This window comes from Desmodus rotundus, chromosome 12 (assembly GCF_022682495.2).
Source record: "Desmodus rotundus isolate HL8 chromosome 12, HLdesRot8A.1, whole genome shotgun sequence".
NCBI lineage: Eukaryota > Metazoa > Chordata > Mammalia > Chiroptera > Phyllostomidae > Desmodus > Desmodus rotundus.
The window spans coordinates 73,854,270-73,881,758 of NC_071398.1; the positions used below are offsets into that span (position 1 = coordinate 73,854,270).

Genomic DNA, 27,489 nt, shown 5'->3' on the forward strand with positions numbered 1-27,489 from the left:
GAGACCCAGCTCTGGCTAAGAGGTGGAATGAGGTATGATTTGGGGAGCGATCTTAACATCTGGAGCCCACAATGCTAACAATAAAATAACTGTACTCTCAAAGGATTTAACGAGTGAGTGATGGGCACTAATCAATTAGATGGGACTCTTGGGACAATCAGATGAGTTGGCAGATGCCAGCCACCAACAACTGGTGGTCACTCTGGTGTGCGGTAGCTAAAGACCCCCTCTGGTCATAGCTAACATTTACTGAGCTTTGTACCAAGCACGGTTTGAATCACTTTTACATACATGAATTTATTTGATCTTTACAATAATCACTTGAGGCTGATGGTACTATTATCTCCATTTTACAGATGGACACGTCCCGGCAGAGGTGACTGGAGCCCCAGCAGTTGTGTCGGAATCTGCCTGTGACGCAGACAGTAGGAACGGAGCACACAATGTGCTGAGAGTCGTCTGTAGCAATTAGCTCTTTTAATGCTTTCAGCAGCCCTGCGATGTAGTTACCATCATCATCTCTGTTTTACCAATGAGGACAAGGAGGCTCAAGTAGGCCAGGCAACTCCCCGAGGTCACAGCCAGTGAGTGGTAATGAACACCCCAAACCCAGAGGCTGGCTTGAGTTCCTTCGTTTAAGCACTTGACTATGTTGGCTTCTCCTCCTCGTCTGAGGTCCCAAGAGGCATAGAAAGTCATTCCTGGAGTCTGAAATGCCTGTCCCCAACCTCTAACCCACAACCCCCGCTAGGCCACTGCAGCCGACATGACGGGGTCATGGGACCCAGGCAGGTCCTAGAGTTCACGGTCCTAGGTGATGTGAGAGAAGTCAAAGGCAAACCTGGGGCTAAAAAAGCACTGGCCTCACAGGTGGCAGGCCCTACTCCTGCCAGCCACACCAGGAGGCCAGGTCAGAGTAGGTGGGGGTCAATGCACCCACCCACACCACATGCAGAGATAAAAGGACTCCAAACCAGGGCCCTACCGCGATACCTTCCCAGTGAATTCGGGGCACGGTTCCGTTCCGGAGGTCACAGGGCTGCCCCACCCCTGACCTCCCTTAGTTATCACTTCTTCATTTCCCGCTGTCCCTCCGTGCCACCTGTCCCCACGCCTCCACTCCTGCTCCCTTAGCGTCTCGGGCATGCCTGACTCTCAACAGCACCGAGCAGAGCTGTGCAGTCCCTACGGCCTGCACCCTGCAACACGTAGGCCGAATAAATGGCTGCAGTCATTCCTGTTCTCTTACGAAAACTTTCTCTAAATATAAAAGGAATGTGTGCTCATTGTAGAAAATCTGCAAAGTTTATAACATAAAGAAGAATAGAAAAATTAACAAGCCACCCATTTCCCACCAATCCAGAAGAGGCCGCTGATAATAATCTGGCATATCTCCAAATCTTTTTTTTCTTTTTCATCACTGAGCTCATAAGCAAGTTTTTATAGTTTTCCCCTCGCTTAATAGACCATAGAAGGGGAGTTTTCATGTCACTAAAAATTGGAAACTATTTAAAATTCTTTATAAAACCATGTGTAATGGCTGTGCATTTGCCACTCCATGGCTACATTTCAATTTACTTCACCAATGCCCATGGTCGAAATGGTCAACTCATTAAATCTTATGTTACTGAAACCTCCTCTCCTCCACCTCCAGCCTCTCCAGTGGGTCACGGCCATTCTGATCCTGTGACAGACGGAAAGGAAAGGGCCCTGAGAGTCAGCAGATAGAGCAAGGCAGCAGAAGGGCCTGGGGAGTAGGGAATGGAGGATGGAGGCTCGACAGGGGCCGGGGAGCTGGGGCCCAAGCTCTGACGGCCTCTGCAATGGGGAGGAGTCTGTCAGCACATCTCGGGCCTCGGCTTCCCCTTAAAAAGATGGAGGAGAGCCACAGTGAGATACTACTTGACACCCATTACAACAGTTATTTCTAAAAAGTCTTGGCAAGAATGTGCACAATCGCTAGTGGAGTGGAAAATGGTACAGCCACTGTGGACAATATGGCAGCGCCTCAAAAAATTAAACAGAATAACCGTATGATCCAGAGATTCTTTAAAAATTTTTTAAAATTGATTTGAGAGAGAGATGAAGGGAGAGAGAGAAGCATGGATTTGCTGTTCCACTTCTTCCTGCCTTCATTGGTTGCTTCCTGGATGTGCCGTGACCAAGGATAAAACCCACAACCTTGGAGTATCGGGATGACGCTCTAACCAACTGAGCTAGCTACCTGGCCAGGGCTGACCCAGCAATTCCATTTCTGGGTGTATACCCAAAAGAACAGAAGGCAGGGTTTTAAAGAAAGACTTGTACACCACTGCTCATACAGTATTATTCACAACAGCCAAACGGTGGAAATCACCAAAATGTCCACGGAGTGATAAGTGGATAAACAAACATGATAGATACATGTATGAGGTCTGTCCAAAAAAAGCCCAGCTGTTGTTAATATAATGAGAATGGTTTGCACAGCATCAATGTAACCTGGAGCCAAAAAGAGTGGGTTGGAGTGTGCACGCGTGAGCAATGAGGACTTCACTGTACTAGTCAGGGGTGGTGGTAGACGCCACTGTGTGAGCCTGTGGACTCTGTGGCCATCGAATTCAGAGTGAGTGAGTAGAGCAATGAATCTGCATGAAATTTTGCATTAAGCTTGAACATTCCTCCACAGAAACTATTTGGATGATTCAAAGGCCGAATCTATGGGCAACTGGTGATTGACAGCTTCACCACAACAACGCACCCGTTCACGCATCACGTCTCAAGTGCAGTTTTTTGGTGAAACATCAAATCACTCAGGTGACTCAGCCCCGCTACAGCCCTGATTTGGGGCTCTGCAACTTCTGGCTTTTCCCAAAACTAAAATCACCTTTGAAAGAGAGGAGATTTCAGACTGTTGATGAGATTCAGGAAAAAACAATGGGGCAGGTGACGGTGATTGGGAGAACTGTGTGAGGTCCCAAGGTGTCTACTTTGAAGGGGACTGAGGTGTCTGCCCTACATACAATGTTTCTTGTATCTTGTATCTTCTTCAATAATGCCTCTATTTTTCATATGATATGACTGGACACCTTCTAGACAGACTTCGTGAAATGGAACATTAACCTTAAAAGAGGAAGGCAACTGTGACACATACTACAACATGGATGAACCTTGAAAGCCCTATGCTAAGTAAAATAGGCCAAACACAAAAGGGCCAATGTTTCAGGATTCCACTTTAACAGGCAGTGAAATCCACAGAGACGGAAAGTAGAGCAGGGGCTGCAGGGGCTGTGAGAAGGGGGGAGGGGGCTTACTGCTGAATGGGTGCAGAGCTTTGGTTTGGGATAAGGCAGCGTTCGGAGATGGGCGTCACAGTGTTTGCACAACACGTGAAGGTACCTACTGCCACTGAACGGTGCACTGAAAAACCGCCCACGTGGCAACGTTACACACATTTACCACAACGAAAAAAGGTTGAAGAACAGAAACTGCTAATAATTTGCACCTTCTTGGCACCTTTAATCTTGCAGATGGGCAGAGGTGAGAGCATAAACATAGCGTCACAGACTGGGGACGCATGTCAGACTGGGCACGAGGAGGCCATGCTCACAAAGCTATAATTAACATCACTAATTGAAGCGTCTAGAAAAGGCCAGAGCCAGACAGTGCCAGACCTGCCCCACGAGCTAGAAGTCCTTCCCTCCAAGCCTCCCTCACCTCTAGGAACGATTAAAGGCTTTCCACCTGCCTCGCAGAGACAAGGTATATTTAGGATCCCTCAGCAGGGAGGTAAAGGGATCTGGGGGCAGGAAGACGGGGATAGAGGAAGAGATTTAGTCTTCTCTTAAAATCAGTTCCTCAGCTTTTCCGGAAATCCTCTCTTCAAATATTCTTCTTCGGGTGCTGGTTTCAAGGAAAGCACTGGTTCCAGGACAGGTGTGCACCCCCACCCGCCACCGTCTTGCAGACAACTCTGGGTGAGCTGTCCTCCTGCTCTGGGCCTCTCTTGAGGTTACTGCTGGTGTCCCCACCATCTGGAGGGGACGCAGTGACAATGGTCCAAAAGGAAGCTCTAAATCAGAAGGTCGGTGTTAACAGAGGGGGTGACGGGGTAGGGGCCGCCTGGGGAGAAAACGAGGGAAATAAGCAGCCTTGCCAGTTCGCAGGGACTCACCCACTTATTCCACAAATGCTGGCTTCTGTGGGCCACCAATTCATCCCTCTCCTCCTCAGTGAATGACAAGCTGGTACCAAAGTCTCATTCAGCCCTAAGGTTCATTTCCTTGTTCTTTTATTGCTAAAAGTTACCCAGAACATGTCACAGGGTTTCAGTGTCTCTAAGAGCTGCCTGTGCTCCGTGGCACTGCTCAATGATAATGGAGTGCTATAAACACTGTCACACGAATAAATAAAAGTGAAAAATTAGGGGGGAAAGAGTGCAGGCCACAGGGATGGCAGGCCACCACCAGGACCCTTAGGGATTTCCTATGGAAACCAAAAAAGCCACCAGCATCTCTGTCCAAAGAGGAAGACAGATGAATGTCCCCTCCCCCACTCCTGCCTCCCCAGGCCCTCTCTCTGCCCCCATGGGTTGTTAGAAGCTCTATGCCCTTCCCCCCACAGCCTGCTGCCCTGACCCAGGGGATGGGGGTCAGTGATGGGGTCACTGGAGGCGCCAGCTCAAAACCAGCTCTGTCGCTTAAGGAGGAATTTAACCCTCTTTCTGCCAGCTCATAACTATCCACCCTAACAGACCTACCTGTAGGAGGAGGGAAATGACAGAGAGGGTCTGGATGGGCCGGGGCGAGGATTCTGAGTGCAAGGTGGAAATAAGCACCGGATTTGGTGGCAGAATGTCTGAGTTTGAGCCCTAGCCCTGCCACAAACTCAGTCTTAGTTCTCTGAGCCCGGGTTTTCCTATCGGTATGGTGGGAAAATACGCAGTACCGGACGTGGGGAGCCTTCGCACAGCGACTTCCCAAATGTCAAAGCACGTACTTGATGGTTGATTTACAAAGCCCTCTCCGTGGGGGAGGGGCTCGGATCTGGGGCAGACCCCCACCTGCCCAGCTCTTTATTCTTCCATTTGCACGTGGAACAAATTCTTTCCTCTACCCCCAGAGATAAGCTTGTAAGTGGGAGAGGCACCACAGCCTTTGATGCTGCGAAATAAATACAGATGCTGCTAAGCCCCTGCTCTCCACCTTCAGGATGCAGCCAAACGGGCTGACAGACACTGACATCTCCTGCCACTTGCAGCCACGTCACAGACATCTTCAGCAATGGCAAACCCATTTTATAGATGAGGCGACTGAAGTCAAGGTGTGAAGGCAGAGTCCCACTTAAGGTCTGCCTGACCCCAAGCTCAAAACCACAGCACAAGCATCTGGGAAAAGAGGCTGCCGAACACAATTAACCCTCTAGCTGTGGGCTTGGGGCGAGCAGGGCAGCCTTCGCTTCCTGCCAGGCTCCTGCAGGCAGCTCCTGAGCACCCAGAGTCCAAAGATTAGTGAAAGGCTGTTGATTACTGTGGATTATTAAAATTCACCAGCAGTTAGGTTCTGTGAATGTGGTAGTTTCTGGCTTCAAAGCAATCCCAACTACATGTGAATTTCACCGGTTTTGCAAAAATCCACTCTGCTTGTATAGAACTACCCCCCTCAGTGACCAGTGTGAGGGGCCACACTGGGAAAAGACCAAAAGGCAGTGTGCTTGGAGCGAGAGTCATTTTGGTACACGTGGCAATGCCCCAGCCTAGCAGTGTGGGAGAACACAGTGCGCCCCCTTTTATGGGCTCCTCCCCAGCACCAGCACGTGGGAGTCCCCTCCCCAGCCCACCCCAAACCACAACCCCATGCTTGCTCCAGCTTCTGGGACACTTGGAGAGCAGGTCCCACCCTTGTTTCTTCGAGGGAATGCTTCACTCCGGGAACAGAATAACCACAGCAAGAGTAACAGCACCACATACCTGGAGGAGTCCCATGTGCCGATGCTGTTCTGAACACTTTCCATGTGATCCTTTTTATTTAATCCTCCCAACTGCAGGCCTGACTGTCCACAGCACTTTACAGTGGAGGAAGCTGAAGCACAGAGATGCCAAGTAACTTGGCCAGGGCCGCACAGCACATCTGCGGGTTGCGACTGAAGGAGGAATACTGAACGAGGCTGAGGAGGTGTCTTGGCTGACAGTCTGTCCCCCTTCCCCCACAATCTGAACGGGTGCTCATCCTCCTTCCCCAGATCTACAGAGGCCATACTTACGACTCACGCCCGGCAGGCCCCAGGGGAGCCACAGCATACGCACCCAGCACACACCCCAACAACCACCACAATGGCCACGACACTAAATACTGGCTCCCACTTAATGGAGCCTCCTATACTCCAGGCCCTGTGCTAAGTGCGGTGATACGTACACCACTTCACTGAAGCCTTTCCACCTTGTGGGGAATTATTCTTTTCCTACTTCGCCAATGAGAAAACTAACCTCAAAGAAAGCTCTGGTATTTGCCAGAAATCACACAGCTTAGAAGAAACAAAACCAGCACTCAAACGTGGCTCTGTCTAAGTCCACCTCCACCCCAGCCTCCCAACCCAATGCTGCAGAGGTGGAACTGTCACCATCGGTCCTGGCACCGGGGCTGACTCGGCTGAAACCCTTGTTCCCACAATGCAACTCGGTCTCCTAGGATTTTGTCTCACCTCCCCAGACAGATCACAGCTTCCCCGAGGACAAAGTCTGGTCTCTCCTTGGCCTCACCCAGCAGATTCATATAGTGAGAGCTTAGTAAAGCTTGTCCCTTTCCTATCTCATCTGTCCAACACATATCAAACCCCTGCCTTCTTAAAAGACATCTAGAGATAGCTGTTCCTCAACCCTGAACAATATAAATTTGCCCATTCATTGAGAAACGGCACATGCTGGATTTCCCGGGGAAGCTAGCCACACTCACTCACTCGGGCCCCAGCAGGAGCAAAGCCAGCGGCAGCATGGGTCAGGGCAGAGAGAGAAAAGGAACAACCCCACCACCCAGGGCGGCCAGCATGGCCTCACATCCTGGGGACCCAGGAGCCCTGGCAGGGAAGGTAAAGATATCTCGATTACCAGACTGTTTGGAATGATTTTTTAAAAAATCCTCACCAGAAGTCATTTTTTCATTGCTTTTTAGAGACAGAGAAACATCAATGGGAGAAAGAAGCATTGATTGGTTGCCTCCCATACATGCTTAGACCAGGGATCATACGTGCCCGGACCAGAGATCAAACCTAGGTATGTACCTTGACTGGGAATCAAACTCCTGACCTTTTCAGTCATGGGCCGACGCTCCAACCAACTGAGCCACACCAGCCAGGGCATTGGCGTGACTTGTCATAGAACAACGAGAGAGAAATTTCAGCCAGAATGAATGTTCTGAAAGTTCTCTGAAACATCTCCGAGTTCATCTTTTCATGAATCCCTGGCTAGAGCCTTGAGCTAGTCCATCCGAGAACAGAGGACAAGTACCCGCCTCAGGACTGCGTGTCCCATCAGCTGTGTGAGGGTAATAATAAGATAATAGTCCAAACCTCACAGCTGGAAACCAGTCCCATCCCTCACTGCCCAGCATCCCTCTCCACGCCATATGCACACTTTCTCTGCCTAGGCTCTTCCCAGAGCCCCACAGATGCTCCTCCTCCGGCAAGTCTGCCCTTCCCAACAGCACCAAGCTTGGAAACCTGTTGGATTGCGGGATTGGACCACTTTAAGAGGTTCACCCTCCCTAAGGCAGCCTGGGACTCTCCCAGCCTGGAGGCAGAGTCCAGGGGATCAGGCATCACCAACCCTAACCATGAGCAATCCCCCCACTCCCTAAAGAAAGGCTAATGCCAAGCCAAACAGTCGGGAGGAGAATGAGGGGAAAACAAGGGAAGAATGAGACCAACTTACATAAGGGGTGGATGGAGGAAGGGGACTTGCTTCCAGGAATGGGGATTGGTGACAAGCCCAGGGAAGGGCGAAGGCCAGCCTGGCTGAGGGGGCAACGCAGGTGCTGCTCCCACCCTCTGCATCGTCGTCCGGGACCCCCACACACAACCTGGCGCACACAGCCCAGGCACCCGCAGAGCTCTATCTCCTGCCCCAATCTCAAAGCCACGGAGCTAAGTTCCACCAGCTCAGCACTTTTGCAGCAAGGGGGTTGTTTCGCTGGCGCACCACTCTTTCCACACAGCTGGTGGTCATCTTGCCTGCCCCCCTCTTCCGGGATCCTCTCACACACAGCTGCTCTCCTTTCGTTGTAGGGGTCTTCCCCGGGCCCTGACCTCTCAACAAACTCAACAGAGACTCTGGTCCAAATATCAGCGCCCCAAATCCATTTCACAGAGAAAAATCTGGAGCCCAGGGCCCAGGGGGCATAAGCGTGAGAGTGAGCCCACTCACCCTGCTTACAACAGCTATTTGGGCCACTTGGGGATGCCACACTGTCCGGAAGGGCGTCTCCCCATACAGAGCTGGGCTCACATCGGCCCAGAACTACAACTGTCCCTTGGCACAAGCCAGACACCACACAGTCAATCATAAAATTGTTGACCTGTCCTCTTTCCTGTTCAGCCACTCGCCATGACCCCTAAGAGTCTCCCCAACACTGGAGAACAGAATGTGCTTGGCTGGAGACCTGGATGTCATAAATTGTTGTTAATAACAGATTCTCAATCTGGAAAACAAAATGAGAGAAAGCCTGGCCCTTCCTTTCTGCTCCTGATTCCCAATACTATGTCCTACAAGACCAAGAAGAGGAAGAAACGCCTCCCTTTGGCCACAGGAAGAGAGGGAAATGGATTCCTACCACCCGGGACCCCCCCAGGGGCTTCCTCTTCTCCACCAGCCTGGCCAGTCACAGCACAAAACCCAGGCCCCAAGGAGCAACGTCTGTCTCTAATTTCACTTTATCCCCACATTTGTTAAGCGCCTGCCAAGTGCCAAGCACTGTGTACATGCATGCAAAGGCTGCTGGTCCCCCCCCTCAAATGGGACAGGAGTGAGAAGGCAGAAACAAGAGCCAGAAGCAGCCATCTTCACAAAGAACAATAGTATACAAGGCAAATCTGAATGTGCCCATTGATAAGATTATAAAGCTACGGTCAGTGTATTGGTTATACACAAATTGTATGTAAATATGTACATGGACCTTTAAAAAAAAATCCAAGTGTCACTGCTGCTCTCTCTGCCTCTGTCTCACTCAGGGCCACCTAGGAAGCCACTGCCCACCTGGCCAGGGCAAACCGGAGTACCGCCCCAGCCACATCTCCCAGCACTCCCCTGTGCACCAAGTCTCTCCATGGCCCCACCGCACCTCGCCCCACAGCCACCTGAGAAACCTCAGGGCAGAGGAGGAAGAGAAAACGGAGACGTGCCCATGCCAGGCACAACCAAGGCGGCAAATGAGGAAGGGGAGGAGAATGGTGACCTCTGCCCAGGCAAACACCCTTCCGATCTGGTCTCAGGATGGCTCCCTACGAATGTCAGGAGACCCAGTGGGCTACAGACCTTCAATGCCCCTGGCCTTTCCCATCACCAATTCCTCAAACCCAGTGGCAGGAGGCCAGGGCCACTGCAGCAAATCCCAGAGCGGGTTTCCACGTGTTCAGCTCCCGCCGGACAAGCTCATCCCTGCAGACCACAGCCAGGGTGGGACGAGGAAGCCCCAGCACTTGGACGAGGCCCCATTTCCAGATCTCAGTCTGCTCATCCACGAAATGGGCAGTCAGATACTCTCAGCCTTCCTGACTGGTCTCCTGGGCACGCAGAGGTGAGCCGCGCGGAGGGAGGCGCACCAGGGAAGGCTCTGCCAAGTGCAGAGGCAGGACGGCGGCACAGTGTCTGACTACACATCTGGAGTTTGAAACTGCTACAAAAGTGACCAGGGTGGCTCTAATTATCCACATCTGGCTCTAATGCCACAGCAGCACAGCGTTCTCGGTTCATCCCGTTGGGGTCATGATGGGCCCTCCCAGGGTGCAGATGGGAAAAGCGAGGTCCCAAGAGGCCAAGTGTCGGACCTGAGGACACACAACCCAAAGCTAGACCAGGGCCTTGGTGTCCTCAGTGCCTCCCGGCCCTCAAACACCAGCACTGCAGTCGCAGTCACAGGAAGAGATCAATCAGAGGGCCCCTGAAGGGCTTAACCTTGTGGGAAACGGGGCCCCACTGCGTGACGCACAGGGAGCAGCTCTAGACTGGAATCATTGCCACGACCACTGCGAAGTAGCTCCCTCCACTTCAGTCCAGCGGGCCCGGTGCTGCCCGGGAAGGCCAATGTCCAGCTCCTCTGGTCCCGGCCCGACCAATCCACCCATGACCCCTTACCAGTTTGAACGGAAGGAAGAAACACAGACCTCTTTCCACCTTGCAGATACAGAGACCGACCCCAAGAAGAGTTCTGGCGCCGGCAGGACGGAAGAGTCGCCCTCGCCGCTCCGTTCACTGCGCGAACGGAGCGTAAGCACGCGGCTCGTATCTCTCCGCCGCCCCATCACCCGCCCCTGGGGATACCTTGTTTACGCGGCTCCAAGAACTCAGGTAAATGGCCCAATACTGAGATTCAAAATCCAGAAGCTTCAAATCCAGAACTTTCTGACTCTAAAACTCTATGGTGTTTTCACTAAGCAATCCTACTTCTCTATAAATTGACGGATAATCCAGAGTGAGACTGAGTTTTTTACATGTTTTGGTGTGGGGAGGAGCGAGTGAGGTCCACTGTGTGAGGACCGAAACTGGCAGCGCGCCCTGCAGTGAGCTGGGATGAGCCGGAAGGCTTTTGCCTGGCCCCAGCGCCCCCAGCTGTGGTCCTCACAAATCTGTAGTGCAGGTATAAACACGCACTTTCACCCCTCTGGGCTCTGGCTCACAGGGCGCCCCTGCGAGAAGGCCCACCCTCCAGGCCCGTCCTCCGTTCTCACTCCAAGCCCAGCTCAGACGTCCCGCGCCTTCATAAACCACGCTCCAGCAGAGTAGTCGCAGCACAGGTAGCTGCTCCTCCAGGGTGTGCTGGAGCCCTTGGACATCCCGGGCTCCCGTACTTGACTAGACTGCAACTGTTCTTTACCTGTCTCCTTCCCAAGCTCTGGCTAGACTGGAGTCCCCGCTACTCTGAGACAGGGATAATAATAGTGGCCTTCTCGTGCATAGTCCTTACTATACAACTGGCACCACACCAGGCATCTCTTCACACACTTAACCAGCTCAACAGCCCCACCAGGCAGTGCCTGGTATGACCCCCGTGTTACAGATGAGGAAACTGAGACTCGGGTTATGTTACCTATAAGAGGCAGTCGGCTCCCGACCTGCCAGTCTGTGCTGGTGCTGTATTATTTTTTCCTTGCCTCCCGCAACCCGAATACAGTGCTTGGCATCTGGTAGGTGCTCGGTAAAGGTCTGTTTCACAAAGAGGTATGGAGGGAGGGTGGTGTTGCCACCCCAGCCACCTCTAGGCCGAACCCTACCCTGGAACCCCTGGGCCCAAGTCTCCCTACTTGTCACCCCACCTTCCATCACTCCTGACAGCAGCCTGTGCTTCTTTCCTCCCCAAAGCGCCAGGTGCCCTTCCCACCTCCCCTGCATTTCTTCCTCTGTGCCCTGCAGGGGTGAGGAGTCCTGCAGCCTTTCCAGCGGGAAACAGACTTACTCTGGCCTCATGAGGGTGGGGCTAGTGCAGCCACTCTCCCCTCCCCCTTCCCACACCCGGTCAGGACTGGTTTCACCTCGCAACAAGCAAGAAAAAAACAAGCACCAAGAGGCAGGGGGAGTCTGGAGGTCAGCACCTGCCCATCCCTCACTCCCAGCGCCCCCTGGCTGACCTGACCACTGGTCTAGGTCTGGGAAGCAGGGGGCTGCTCCCTGGGCCAAGGAGGAGCAGACAAGAGGTCCTTTGTGTCTGCAGTGCTCCTGAGACACCTGTTCTCCCTCCTGCCTGCGGCCTCCCTCCTGGCCGGCCTGTGTGCGGCCTTGTTTATCCTGCAGCCCTGGCAGCCAGGCCCAGCCTGCTCCCAGCGTGGGGCTCCGGCAGCCCCTGCCAGCACCTGCCCAATCCTGGCAGCCCAGGAGTCTGCTGGCCAAGCACAATCACCCTGCTGTTGACACAGTTGTTGATTTTCGGGAGAGCAGGGAGGGGCGTGAGGGGAGGAGAAAAGCAGCAAAGGCATTTATCACCAGCCTGGTTAATTTGCAGTTGGCCCTGGCAATCCTGAAATCCACCCCCAACCCTGAAACCCTCCCCTCCACAGCTGCCTGGAAGGGGCTTGAGCTTCCAATACCTGGGCTGCTTGGGCCTCACACCACACTGCACCTGAGTGCTACCTGAACCTGCAGCACCACACCACAGGCAGCCAGCACACACCCCATGCATATTAGTGTACCCCAAAACCCATGTTCCCCTGGGCTGGCACACACACCTCGTAGCTGAACAAGGTCTCTGGGTGCCAGGAGTCCCTAGCCACCCTGCCTTGAATGCCCCACATTAACCCTCGCCCTACAGTCAGGAGACCCAGGTGGGGCCCCTGGGAGACAGGGATCTGCCCTTAAAACCTTCTGACTTGTTCTTGCCAAGCTAGCTCCTCATTCTCCAGGTCTTTGTTTCCTCTTACAGGGAGCCTTCCTTGACTGCCCAAATCTGGTCGTGATGCTCCTCTTGGGCCCTCCCAAAGCACTCTACCCTGCACCTCCCTTCCTTCAAGTTTCGCAGTCAGTATCTAATCGATTATATACTGCTCTTTATCTTCCTCAAAGCTGTGTAAGGGCCATGCTGGACTCATAACCCCAGTGTAGCAGGGCACAGCCCCAAGGCAGGAACTTCCTAAGCGTATGCTGAGTGGATGGGTGAACTGAGCAGGCCCCCACATGCCCAAACATCCACTCCACCTCTGCACCTGCCCACTCTGCCAATCACCTCTTGGGTTAGTAAGGCCCCATGGCTAGTTAAAAGGCTCATGTGCTTCAGGAGTTACCTGTTAATTTGTCACCAGCACAAGAGCTTAGATTAGTAAATCCAATTAGCCAGTTATCTCCTCAGATATTGAAGAGCAGGGTCTCGAAGGGTAGGGATGGGTGAGTTTTCACGAGGGTGGAGGGGGAACTAGGAAGGAGACAGGGAAGACCCTTGGGTTGAAAATAATAAGCCAAAGGTCCTGGAGGAGGGGTTGCTGTCAGACGAGGCAGTAGCCTGTCCTCCTCCCCATTTGTCCTGTCCGTCTTTCCTGCCCCATCCTCAACCCACCAACCTTCCTTCGGGAATCACGAGGTCCCTTGTGCAATACCTGTGGCCAACTATCCAACCAGGACTCTGCCTCCACAAGGAAGGTAGTGACGGTCTAACTCCAGACCCCCTCTAAACTGTCCAATACAGCCACACCTGTACACAAGCCCTCCCCTCAACTCTGGTTCCAAGCTCTGTGTCAGTCGATGCCCGGAAAGGGGTAACCAATAGCCAAGAACCACCTCCAGATTGAGGGTGTCATGGTGAGGAGTACGGCCGTCAGGCCAGGTGGTGGAAGAGACGGGAACTTACATTACAAAAACCGCAGGTCCTGCCCTGCCTGGTGTGGCCCAGTGGATGGCACTCCGGCCTGTGAACCGAAGGGTCACTGGTTTACGGCTTGATTCCCAGTGCAGGCACGTGCCTGGGTTGTGGGCCAGGTCCCCTGTTGGGGGCATGCGAGATGTTTCTCATATCAATGGTTCTCTCCCTGTCTTTCTCCCTCCCTTCACCTCTCTCTAAAAATAAATAGATAAAATCTAAAAAAACCCAAAAACCAAAAAACCATAAGTCCCAACCTCACACCTGGCAGAACAGACAACAAATAACAAGTGTGGAGGAGGGTAGAGGGAAGAGAACCCTCATACGCTGCTGGTGAAAATGTAAATTAGTGCAGCCACTATGGAAAACAACACGGAAGTTCCTCAAAAAATCAAAAATGGAACTTCGGTATGACCCGGCAATTTCACTTCTGGGTATTTATCTTCCAAAAATGAAAACACTAATTCAAAAAGACATATGCACGCTTATGTTCATTATTGTAGCTTATTTACTTTAGCCAAAATATGGAAGTTACCTAGGTATCCATCAATAGATGATTGGATAAAGGTGTGGTACGTATATACAATGTAGTACTAGCCATAAAAAGACTGAAATCTTGGCATTTGTGACAACATGGATGGGCCTAGAAGACATGCTAAGTGAAAGACAGGTAAAGACAAATACCTTATAATTCAATTTATAGGGAGTGGGCAAAAGTAGGTTTACAGCTGTTCATATGGAAAATAATACAGTAATTAACAAATAATATATACAAAAATTAACTGTTTCATGTGCTCACAACTGTAAACCTACCTTTGCCCACCCCCTATGTAGACTCTAAACAACAAAATAAATGAATAAAGAAACAAACAAAACAGAAACAAACTCACAGACACAGAGAACAAACTGATGGTTGCCAGAGGGGGGGGTTGGGGGTTGGGTAGAAAAGGGGGAGGGGATTGAGAATACAAACTTCCAGTTATTTTAAGTGAGCCATGGCGTGTGGTGTGCAGCAGAAGGAGCAGGCTCGATGGAATAACGAGACCTGAGGACAAGGGTTCCCGAACTCAGTGGGGGGCCACTCTGTAAGGTATGTAAGTGTTGAATCACTACGTTGTGCACAAGAAGCTAATGTATTGCATGTCAAATATAATTAAAAGTAAAATTAAAAAAAATTAAGAAACAAAAATAACCAACAGCAAGATACAACCATCAGTCCCTGGTGCTCTGAGCCAGTTCCAACAGGGCCATCGGGGACGGCTGTGCAGACGGGGCCAGGAGGGACACAAATCCCTTTTCTCTCTTCTCTGACCCTGCTTCCTGGCTAGGGTTCCTGTAATGAAGGCTGAGCCCATCTCCCCAAGAAGAGAGGCCCCTTCCCTGCCCCACCAGGACCTGCTAAGAGACGCCACGGACCCCACCGCTAACTCCCCATCAGTCTACTCTCTCTCTCTGGCCCCTCACCATGGCCAGACTGCCACACTGCCCACTGCGGGGATGAGGGGTGCCCATGGTCCCAGGCTCACAGTGACAGTGGGAGGAAGCTGAGCTGGAAAGAGAAGGGAGGGAAGGAAGGTGACTGCCTGCTGCCTGCTGCTCTCCAGATAGGCTGGGATTGGAACCCCGACTGTGCGGGGCCCAGAGGTTCCCAGGGAAGGGGATGAGAGGAGGGCCTCCTCTGCCTCTCCTCGGCAAGGCCCCCCGCCTGGCTCTCTTTCTAGCCTCCCAGTTCACTCTCCACTGTCTCCGCCCCCCCGGGGCTCTCAGAGGCATTGCCTGGCCCCCCCAGGGGCCAGATGGGGCTGACCCAGCCCCCACCTGGCTGTCCATACCTACACATGCGCGCGCACGCACGCACGGACTCCCTCTCCACCAGGCAAGAAAAAGGGAGCCAGGCAAGCCAAGAAATGGCAGGGGCTGGAGGGGCCACTCCCTTCTGCTTTCAACAGCTCCCTATTCATTCCCCACTCCCCTCACCCCACCTGCCTCTGAGAGCCTGGTTTTACCTGCTCACAGGCTGCCTTCCAGCCCCTCCCCACTAACCTTTTATTCGCCCTTCCTTCCCCACCCCACCTCACCCCTCCAGGGACAGGTCTGGAACCAAAGCCTCACAGGGATGGGCAAATGACTTCAGGCTGCTCCAAAAGGAAGGTGAGGGGCAAAGTCTCAAGAGAGCTTCCCACCCCACACACTGAAACAGAAAACTTTTCTCACTCTCCACTTTGAGGAGGGTGCAGGACCCGTCTTGTGTGGGCAAAAGTTAATTCTCTGGAGTCAGCATGAGGGCAGCTGAGGGTGTCAGGGCCAAAGCAGGAGGCCTCAAGGTCCTGGGTACCTGGGCCACCCACCCCAGCCCAGGCCCCATGGGTCCACTCCAATGTCTTCTTCTAAGGGTGCTGGTCCTGTCTTACAGGCTTCTTCGGTCACTTCCGCCATTACCACTCCTGCCAGGGACCTTTCTTTTTGCAGAATATTCTAGTGTTGGTCAAGCCTTGACTCCTTTTAGTCTTCCAGAGAGTACACAGATGACTGCTCTTTCTGTTTCCCTGGCTGGCAATTCTACATATATTCTAAGTCCTTTCCATTTTAATTACAATTACAAAAGTACAACATTGTTGGACTGTTTTGGAAAACTACAGAAATAAGAAAATAAATATGAGCCACAATTAAAGAAGTCAACAAAGGCTGCTGGTCCAGGGCAGGTCACCCCAGTTCTGGGGAGTCTGCCTGCTTCACCCTGATCTGTTGGCCACCCGCCCTCACCTGGGTCTTACAAGGAAACCCCGCAACCCTGGCCGCCCTTCCAAATGGCAGGCCCTGGACCTCCATGGACCCATGGCATCCACCTCTGCCCCAACTCAGCACAGGGTCTGGGACTGCCAAGGGGACCTCTAGCAGTGCCAAGAACTGGACTAGCCCCAGAGTCCCCCACCGCCTTTGTGAAGGGGCAGGAGGGGGCTGGGATCAGGCCTCTGGGAACCAGTTCTCACCCCATCCTGTTCCACAGGCTGCACATTCCATTCTGAGTCAAGCAGGGGCGGGGATGGGGGAGGTAAGGCTAAGGGAGGAGACTGGCCTGGCCTCCTCTGGGGCGGATCCCCCAGGGAGCTCCAGGCCTGGCAGGGATCAGACCTAAACCAGCAGGGGAAGGGGGCCAAGGGTTCCTGCCCAGTCTGTGGCCCCTTCCCATTCTCCTTCCTCTCCTCAAGTCTAAACGCTGAAATTCAGCCAACTCTGGACATCTCCCCAGAAGACACAGAGGGGACAAAGTGGGGGGGAGGGGGCGGGCAACACTAAGTCCCTCCCCTCAACCCGGCCACAGTCCCCTAGGCTGTTTATAGGGCTTCAGGCGAGGCCATGTAAATGCTAAGGCCGCTTCTCTGGCGAGGGGAATCTGAATGCTGTGTTGTGTATCAAGGGCAAGGGAATGGAATTCAGATTTCAGCGCCTGTGTCCGGCTTCCCGGAGTGACAGAAAGCACCCCATACACGCCTCTCCCCCGGCCCCTACCCCATGAAACATTTCTGGCTGCAACCCCCATCCTCTGGCTGCAAATCTCATCCCCTGCTGCTCGCCTAGTTTGTCCCCATGTGCACACTCGAGTTGAGATGACGGGTCACCCACAGCACATCCCGGCTGTGCCCAGGCCTTGGGTTTGCCCACAGGTGACCCGGGCACTTCCTGCTCGCCGCACAGCCTCTCTAACCATTGGTGCTGTTCCATTTCTGGGTCCATCCAAACCCTCCCTTACGACACCACCTAGGAGTGAGCAAGGGGGTCACAGGGCGTCTGGCCTCTCCCAACTCTGGCAGGTCACAGGACCAGAGGTGTGTTCAGGGGCAGGAGAGACAAGATCATCCCTGGAGTAGCAGATGGAAACTGTAGACCACAAAGGACGGACAGGAACCTTTCTGTGGGAGAGCCACAAAGGCCATCATCACCAAGAGGCCTGAACAAAGATGGACACAAGGGCACATGGGTATGTGGGCTAGATCCGTGATCCAGGCTGAACTGAACGCCTCCCCCTGCCCCACCTCACCCTTAGAAGGGAACTACCGTGTCAGTGTTGCTCAGAGAAAGTATTTGATTTTTAAAAAGAAGTAGCGTGGCCCCTGACCAGAGAAGCTGGTGGAGTCTGAGGATGGCCCTGCTGATCCAGCCTGTAGCAAATCTCCCAATTAGGTCTTTCCACAGGGCTAGAAGAAAGACCAGTCAAAAGGGGGTTGCCCTGGCAAAGACTCGCACCCAGGGCACGTGTTCCTGTTTGGAAGAGAGAGATTGCAGGACTCATGAAAGTGGTCTTCATGGGCCCTGGTTCCCGCCTAGTAATAGGCACTGTGACGGTCTACCTGGCCTACCTGGCTAACACATCCCGGTCCCAGGACGGGGACCAGCAAAAGGTAAGGATCACAGCTAGTTCCGGCAGGAGCAAGCCCTCTTAAGGAAACACTGAGCACAAAAATAATTCCCATTCAAAGCACGATCTGCTGTGGGCATGGCCCGGCCTTCTCAGCGGAGTCCTTTGCAAACACTCAGCTTCACCCCTGAATGTGGCTGGGGGAGGGGCCCACGGGCACAGCTGCGTTTGAATTCACCCTTGGCGTCCTAGACCTCCTCAGGGAGCTGCCCAAAAAGGGCCAATCTCAAGCACCCCTGGGGAGGACAAAACCTTTATAGAGTCAAGTGTAGCCCAAACACACACTTATCTGGCAATAGCAAATCCCAGACCCTTCCCACTCATGGAGGCCTACTGTAGCTGTGAGCCGTGGGCTGACATGAGCCTCTAAGTTCTAAGAGGCAGGGCTTCCCAAATGGTATTGTCCCATTTCACCGACGGGAAAACGGAAGCTCAGAGATGTCCTGTACTGCATATGCCCCACCCAGCTCTAAATCCTACTCACTTCATACATCAGTTGCCCTAAATCTGCTAATTATCAAAGTAGCAAAACATTCAGGAAGGGCCCATAGCCCCCACATCCTGCTAGAAGTTAAGATAGGGCTAAGGACGCAGCTGACACCTGAGACACTTCTAAAGCCAAGGCAGCAATGGAAATGGCCCTTCACCATCACCATTCCCACACTCCTGATTACAAAGTCTGAGTGGGGGTGAACGCCCCTCTGGGCGAGAACAGAGCACAATGTCAGGCAACGGTGTGTCAGCGAGACCTGTTGGCTCTACTTCCAAAGCAAGCTCCTGCTGGCCCACCCTAATCCAAGACATCATCTCAATCCAGAGTCAGGCTCCTTCCTCGTGGGCGTCTCTGCTTCTATCCTTGCTTACCTTCAAGCTATCCTCTACTTGGCAGCTGAAGCACTCTTTTTTTTTTTTTTTTTAACATTTTTTCCCACTTATAAAAGCAGTTTGGGACCACTGTATAAGACTGGAAAAATCAACAGAAGACACAAAAAAGTAAAAACCACCATTATGCCCAGTATCTAGAGTTTACCTCTGTAGAAAGGCAGCCTTCTAGTTTTCTTTCTACGTGTGCATGATGCGTGTGTGTACACAGCATTATCTCTGCAAAACTGAAACTATGCTATGTAGTTTTACGTCACTTTTTACATTTTTCATCATACAGTTTCCAGCTATTCTTTTTTAACTGCGCCTTCGCTCTGAGGTTTGGGGGGGTTGGTATACACAGCTGGTGCGTGCACACCGCACCAGGCAGAAAGGACACAGGAGTCTGCAGCCAACACACCATCTAGCCTCCATCCCACCCCTCAGGCACCATCTCCCTCCCCTGGGGCAACTCTGATTACCCCATCTTGTGCACCAAATAATCTATTAAAACCATAAATCAGATCACGTCACTCCCCTACTTAAAACTCTCCAATGGCTTCTCAATGCCCTGTATGTCATATCCAGGCTCCTCACCTCTCAGTCCTGCCAGGCCCCCGTGACCAGGCTCTGCCCTTCTCGGATTTCCCCGGTCTCCCCCTCCAGCCACACTGCTGTTGCAGACCCGGTTCTGGCCTCAGCAATTTTTCTTTTTAATTTTTTTTAATGTATTGATTTTAGAAAAAGAGAGGGAGAGGAGAGGTAGTGAAACATCGATTTGTTTTTCCACTAATTTGTGCATTCATTGGGTGCTTCACGTATTCACCCCAACCGGGGATCGAACTAGCAACTCTGTCATATTGAGACAACACTCTAACCAATGGAGAACCTGGCCAGGACCGCCTCGGCGATTTTTTTCACTCGCTGGACTTTCTTCAGAGTTTTGTGCCACTGGCTACTTCTCATCCTTTAGGCCTCACTGAGCTCCCCTCTCCCCAGCGCGGCTTTCACTGGCCTCTCAACCTAGGGCCACCCCTGTCCACTCTCCACACATGTTCTCTATCACATCACCCTGTTACATTTCTTTCATATGTTTCACGTATTTCTTTCATATCACAAAGGTTCTAATATTGTCCTGGTTACTTATTTCAAGTTAGTCATTGCCTGTTGCCTCTAACTAGAAAGAAGTATCCCTGAAGGCAGGCGGGCACCCCTGAGGCCCCTCTGGCATATATAGGTGTTCAAAAATTTCTGTTAAAAGAATGAATGCAGGTGACTGCATTGGCTGGTTCTCATCACTAAATGCACACTTGCAGGATCTCCAAGCACCAAGAACCAACCTCCTGGCCATCCTCCCTCATGCCTGGGGTGCAAGTTAGAGGCTCAGTCAGGGAAAGGAGAAGAGTCCACTGTATGAGACAGTGTGGGTGGCCAGCAGCAGCCAGTTCTTCCCTCCACCCCCTGCCAACACCCAGTTCAGAGTCCAGGATCAGATAAGGAGCTGTGATTAAACCCAAATTCCTAGGAAATACTCTGCATGAAAGTGGAAAGTGGGAGGTGAGACTGTGGCCCATCATACACCCAAAATCCCACATCCATTCTACCCAGGCAGCTGGGATAATCCAGGTTCCCAAGTGAGCCCCAGCAACAGGCAACACAGAGCTGCCTTCTCCAGAACAGCCCAGCCTACCACCTGACTCTTCCCTGGGGCCCTAGATACCTGTGCTCCTTTCTTCAGAAATTCACGAAGCCCCAGAGACACAAATGCACATCCAATCCATGAGCCAGCAGCCCATGCCCTGCACTCAGGGGACACCCTGTGGAGACACTTCCTTCCTGGGGCCTGATTTCCACGGAGAACACTGCAGTGGGGCCAAGATTGATTTTTTTTTTAATGAGGGAATGAAGTGACTTTCACAAAAAATATGAAGAAAGAGAGGGAGGAAGGAAGGGGGGCAAGAAAGATAAAAGACTTAAACAAGATGGAACCAGAGAAGGCGTAAGGAGGATTTAACAAGCCAAAAACAGGAAAGGATGGGAAATGTGAGGTTTCTTCCTTCCCAGAAGTGGACAATTACTGTGACTGATTAAATGAGTACAATCCTGAAGTGCTCTTTTGAACTCTGTACAAGGTGATGGTAGTAATAATGACAAGAACAGCTAACATTTCCCCAGCACTTACTATATGCCAGGCACTATTCTTTGAGCTTCACTTTATCAAGATTTTAATCCTCAAAACAATCCTATGAGGTAGGTACTGTTCAAATTAAACCCATTTTAGAGATGCACAAATTGAGACACAGAACAGTACGGTTAAATTACTTAAGATAATATTGCCAGTGGCGGGGGATACCTAGGATCAAACTCCACGGGCTGGGGCTCTTATCGACCAAGTTATACCGAGGTTTCAGTGGTCCTGTTAGAGGGGTCCCTACCCCCTGGTGTTCCTGCATTCCCAACCACTATCACTTTACTAATTATTAGGTACCAGTTTCAAAGACGCGTGCATAACGCTGCCCATTTTGCATAAGGAAAAATGTAGAAAAGTTAAAGCACTCGCCAGAGCTCACGTTGGTGGGAAATTAGGACCAAGATGTGTCGAATCCCAGCATCTGGAGCGCCACTTCCTCAGGGCTCCCAGTAGAAGCCAGGGTCCCTCCCAGAGCGGCAGCATCTTCCCTGGCTGTATCTCGCCAGACCCCTTGACCAACACCCAGGCGCCCTGCCCGGAAATTCCCACAGAGTCAAAGCAAACTTCCCAGGAAAACTCCCCTGCTTCCTCCCAGCCCCTGTGGCGGAGGCGGCTGCCAAGAGCGCCGCTGGAGTCCTTGCAGCTGCCGTCCACCCTCCAGGGCGGGAGTCGCCGCTCGTGCGCTGGGGTCCTCCCGGAAAGGTCCAGGGCTGAAGTTCAAAATTCACTTCCCGCCCAAGGACAGCTCGCTGCCCCGCCCGGGACTCTCGGGCCACCCCCACATCCCTGCCAACCCCCAATCCCCAGATCCAGTTAAGTAATGTAGCAGCTGCCCGGCTCGGTCTTGCAGCTGGAGACCCCGCGGGCAATCCCCGCGCGTCTCCGGACTCGAAGCACTGTGTGCGTGCGTGTGTGTGTGTGTGTGTGTGTGTGTGAAGCAGAGTGAGTGAGTGAACGAGTGTGAGTGTGTCTGTGAGAAGCACTGTGTATGTGTTTACGTACGGAACGCGCGGTGTGGGAAAACAATGGCGAACCGCTGGGAACAGAGCGACTAGCCCCCCGCCCCCCACCTCTCTACCCCCAGGCACGATTTGCTCTTTCGGCGAAATCTGGATGAAAAGGTTCACCTCCGACATCCCAGGCGGGAGGTGGGGGTCGTCAGAAGACTAGGTGGGAGGTGGGAGGGGGTGAGACGCGAGCAGCCGGAGCAGAAAACAAACAGGATGCAGCGCCCGGCTGGTCGGTAGGGGAACCGACCTGGAGGGGGTAGTAAGGGTGGCTTTGGCTGGAGCCCCGCAGCCCACACACCAGGGCGGGGCGGGGGGGATCTCAGCATCGGGGCCGGCCCCTGAGTACCACTCTGGGCGCGCACAGGTTGGTTTGGCTTCCCGCTGGGAAATCCTTGAACTGGGAGAAGGCGATAGACCTGGTGCAGCCCGGCCAGGAGCAGGCGTGGGGACCCCGTCAGCTCGGCCCGCGCCGGGCGCACACGCACGGACACCCGCAGCCACCCACGGCCCCACCAGACGGCTACCCCTCTCCACAAGGACCCTGCCTTTACCCCCAAGGAGCCCCAACCGGCCAGCGATACTGGGGTCAGGTGGGGGTCCGTCCTTCCTCGGAAAACTTTGCAAAGGATGGAAACTAGCAGAGATGAGAGCTGGCGTGTGCCCGGAACCGTGGGGGCGCGAGTGTCAAACTTCCGAGGGCGGGGAGGGGACGCGAAGGGGAGCACTTACTACTCAGCCGAGCGCTGGGCTCTGGGCTCGCGGCTCCACGATCCTGCTGCTCCTCCGGCCGGCCTCGCGCTGGCGGCCCCGGCTTCCCGCTCTCATGCCCCGCCAAGCAGCTATCCGGAGCTGGGCGGGGAGGGGCACGCCCCCCGCCGTCGGCCAGGGACTCGCTCTGGACTCCGGGCCGATCGGGTGCGCGCCCAGCAACCGGCAGCCGTCCCGGGCGGAGCCCTCCGCGAGCCAGGCCGCTCTTCGCCCTCTGCCCTCTGCCCTCTGCCCTCTGCTGCGGCCGTCTCCCTGCCTTTCGCAGTCCTGCCCCGGACTCGCACGGACGCGGCGCCGGCCCTCCGACCGGCTCTCCGGCTCCCCGGCTCTGGCTCTGCGCCCCCGCTCGGTCGGGATCCGGGCCTCCGCGGCTGACCGCTGCGCCCGGCCTCAGACCCGGCCGCCGCTCCGGGGCGGATGGCAGGACCCGGCACTCACACACTTCAGTTCCAAGCCGGGACTGGGAGCCGGGCGCTCACGGCTCGCGGCTGCGAGGCGACTCCACAGCCTCAGAGGAGAAAAGAGGGAGGGAGACAGAGCGGGCAGGGGGAGGAGGAGGGAGGAAGGGTGGGGAGATGGAGGAGGAGGGAGGGACCGAGAGTTCCCTCCTCCTCCCTGCAGCCAGGTCCATCCTGGCATCAACAGCTGGAAACCTCTGGTGGAAAGGGGAGAGAGCTGAGGCTCCTGAGCGGTGGGGGTGGATGGGAGTGGAGAGAATAAAGACGTGGATTTTGCCCACTCCCACTGCCCAGGAATAAGGGTCTCTACAGAGACTCGGCTCCTTAGGGCGAGACTCAAGAAGTTGTCCATCCAAATCCCAGCCTCCTAACCCCTTCAGACAGATAGGCTTGATTTAGGGTTTTTAAAACCTCCATTTAAAAATCTCTCTTAGGAATCTGGTCCCACCTGCAGCTAGACAGCTTCCTGATGTTTCAGACCAGTCCCTAATCCTGCCATCTTTCACTGGCAAACAAGTTCTTTCCCCCTCCCCCCGCCCCGATCTGTTCTACATAGGAGGGTGCCCTGGCCGTTCCAGATTCCCACTTTGTGAAGGACACAGATGAGTGAACGTATAATTACGGTGAAGTGCAAGAGTGCTGAGGTCCTTTAGTTGAAGCATCCTTCTCCAGTGCACCAAAAGTTTACGGGTTCGATTCTCGTTCAGGGCACATACCTGGGTTGCGGTTCCGTCCCCAGTGGGAGCTCCTAGGGAGGCAACCAATCAATGTTTCTCTTTCTCTCTCCTTTTCCCTCTCTCTAAAATCAATAACTGTATCCTCCGGCCAGGAATTTTTTTTTTTAAAGAGTGCTGAGATCAGGCAACTACAGGGGGCATGGGGCCCGCCAAAGGCACTAGGGTGTGGTCTTTGGGGGAAGGTGTCCAGTGAAGTGGGTCTTTGGAAGGCCCTGTAGGAGTAGAGGAGGTTAAAGGAGTGGCCATCGTGGAAGTGCAGATAATGTGCCCACAATGGAGGGGACCAGGCTCTCAGCAGGTGATGGTCGGTTGGGTACAGAAAACTTTTTTTAAAAGATTTTATTTAGCCGGGGTGGGTGGAGGTGGGAGAAGGTGTAAGGGGGATAAATGGTAATGGAAGAAATACAATAAGAATGTAAACAAAACATTTATTTATTTTTAGAGAGAGGGGAAGGGAGGGAGGAAGAGACAGAGAAACATCGATGTGAGAGAGAAACAGCAATAGATTGCCTCTTGTATGCACCCGGAACATGCAACCCAGGCATGTGCCCTGACTGGGGGTGGAACTGGCAACTCTTCACTCTGCAGCAAGAGGCCCAACCAACTGACCCACACGGGTCAGGGCTAGACCTTTTAAGGGTGTGGGATTTCATCATTCCCCAGAGACTTCCTTGGCTAACTCTTTCTATTCCCTTTTAGTTCTCAGCGTAGATATCAACTCTTCCTGGAGCTTTTCTTGACAGGCCAATCTGGTTCAGGTACCCTATCTAAATAAGGGCTCCAAAAGCCCTTCGATGTAGATATGAAAACAGCTCATTTGTCTATCTCTCTCCACTGGACTGTAAGCTCCATGAGGGCAGAGGTTGGCAAAGAGCAGGCCCTTGCAAAATGCTTGTTCAGTTGGTTGATTGAAGGGAATGGGAAGTCAGTGAGAGATCCTAAGCAGGGCTTCTACTGAGAGCGTTCTAGCTGGAGGCAGGAAGGTCAGTGACCAGACAATGGCAATAAACTGATATAGGCCTGAGCTAAGCTAGGGGTGGGGAAGAAGGAAAGGAGGAAACAGGTCAGGGCAAAAAGGTAAGAGGAATCAATATTAACACCTCACAGTCTGGTTTGTGGATAACTGTGGATGAAGCCATTTCAGAAACCACGAGGTGGGGCAGGCAGAGGGATTGAACAGAAAAGGGAAAAGAACCCAGGGACACAGACAACAGCATGGTGGTTGTGGCTGTGGCGGGGTGCAGGGAGACCGGGGGTTGTGGAGGAGAGTACAGGGAGGATGAATGGTGATGGACGGGGACTTGACTTGGGGTGGTGAACACACAGTACAGTGTGCAGATGATGTGTTGTAGAACTGTGCACCTGAAACCTGTATAATCTTTGTTAACCAGTGTCATCCCAATGAATTCAATAACAAATAAAAGTAGGAAAGAAAAAAGAAACCATGAGAGTTGTCCCGATGCCACCAGCCAACATGCCTCTGTTTGCCATATACCTGGATGTTCTCTTCGGCTCCTGATCAAGCTTCAGTGAACAGCTTCATTATGGGTCCCTACCTGTAGCTCTCCTCAGCCACAGCAGACTGAGAGAGGAAGAATAGAGGGGTGACAGGTGGGCTGTCCTCTCTTCAACAGCCCCCCAATCCACTATATTTTACTTCATAGGTATCTACTCTTCCCAATCGTTGCCACTAAATTGAGGGGTTTTTTTTAAAGTCTCACCTAAGGATATGTTCTTTGATTTTACAGAGGTGTTGGGGGGGGGTACTGTTGTGAGAAACATCTATCTGCTGCCTCCTGTATGCACCCCCAACTGGGACTGAACCTGCAACCTATGTATGTGCCCTGACAGGGAATCGAACTTGCAGCCTTTTTTGTATAAGGGATGATGCTCCAATCATCTGAGCCACCCCGCCAGGGCTAAACTGAGGTATTTTTAAGTATCTGCCTACTGTGTCTTATGCATGGTACTACTTTCACATACAGAATCTACCTGTCCCTTAGCCTAATTCTGTGAGGTTGGTATCATTATCCCCATTTTAGAGATGAGGAAAATGAAGCTCAAGGTCATAACTAGTAAGCGATGGGAGAAAGTTCTCTGACTCTGAAGATTCTAGGTTTTTCTATACTATCATACCATTTCCCAGGAGCACCATTACACCATTTAACCCAGCCAACCACTTGCTCCTTGGAACACCCACTCCATGACTTCACACTCTCCTGAATTGCTTCTGACCTCACTGGTTGCCCTTCCTCGCCTCCCTTATTTTTATTCCTTTCTCCACCCGTGTCTCCAGTGGGTGTTTCATATGGGTTCTCTCTGGCACCACCTTTCCCTTCTTTCCCTAGGTGAAATTTTATCCATTTCCATAGTTTCAAATAACAACTATGTGCTGATGCTTCTCCCAATTTTTTATTTAAATCTCCGAGTGCGTTAAACCACCCATTTGACATTTCTACCCAAGGGTCTCACAGACATCCTTAACTTCACATGTTCAAAACTGAACCTTTAGCCTGCTAATGCACTGCCCCACCTGCCTCACCTGCCCCACCTGCCCCACCTCAGTGAGCAGTCCCACCACCTACCCAGTGTCTGAGGCCTAAAACCTAAAAGTCATCCTTGATTCCTCCTTTCCCATCTGATCAAATCAATGCTGTTGATCTGTCTCCAAAAACATATACCGATCTGTCCTCTTCTCCGTCTTCGCTGCTCCCCGCCGTTGCCCAGGCCTGACATCTCTCAGCGAGACTAGCACAGCCTCGCTGCTTCTCAGAGCTGAGACACCTGCAGCCACATAATGTAATCAAGACTGTTTACATCAACATGACTTTAATATTTGTTCCAGAAATTTCTTGTCCAGGAAGATAAGACTGTAAACCAGTAAATAACTTCATTATTTGCTTCAGAAACTTCCTGAAAATCAATTTATCTGAACAATAGACTGCTCAAACACCCCCTCCCTGGGAGAGTTGTTTGCTTAACCTGGCAAACCACTAGCTTATTGTTTATTTTTCAAGACCCTCCCTCACTGTGTCCTCCAGTCCTAAACTGTTATCTCACAAATTTAGCCCAGTCCCAATCAGATCTTCCACATTGAAAGATCTGCCTGAAGCTAGACTTCGAGCCCTATAAATACTCTTTACGGAGAAAGCACTCCCCAAATCCTGCTCTTCCCAGCACGGGCTCCTATTCATCCTCTGGCCTCAACACAACAGTGCCTTCGTCTGCCCTCCTGCCCATCTAAAATCATCCTCTACCCTTTCATCCTCCTCAGCCCCTGCTTCCTTCATAGCACTTAGCACACAGTTGGTACTTAATTTTATGTTTTCTTGTGCTTTTTCTAATCTCCCCTTTAGGCTGTAGGGTCTGTTTCCACAGCCCAGGCTTCAGTCAGTCCTCACTTAATGATGTCAATATATTCTCGAACTTTAAGAAAAGGTGGGTGTGGAACCAAGTTTACTATAGGCTAATTCATATAAACAAGAATTAAGTTCCTAGGGCATCTCATCAACCTTATAACAAAA

At 52.5% G+C, this 27,489-nt stretch overlaps 1 protein-coding gene and 1 pseudogene across 3 annotated transcripts in view; one reads left to right on the forward strand and one right to left on the reverse strand.

The window, feature by feature from the left end:
- Positions 1-23,308, reverse strand: part of SOX13 (SRY-box transcription factor 13) — a 45,265-nt gene extending 21,957 nt beyond the window's left edge. For all 3 annotated transcript variants that reach the window (XM_024574972.4, XM_024574969.4, XM_045182328.3), the window contains exon 1: positions 22,732-23,308. The gene's annotated coding sequence lies outside the window, so the exon portion shown is untranslated. The remainder of the gene's footprint in view (positions 1-22,731) is intronic.
- Positions 17,813-27,489, forward strand: part of LOC112314845 (glyceraldehyde-3-phosphate dehydrogenase-like) — a 100,712-nt pseudogene continuing 91,035 nt past the window's right edge.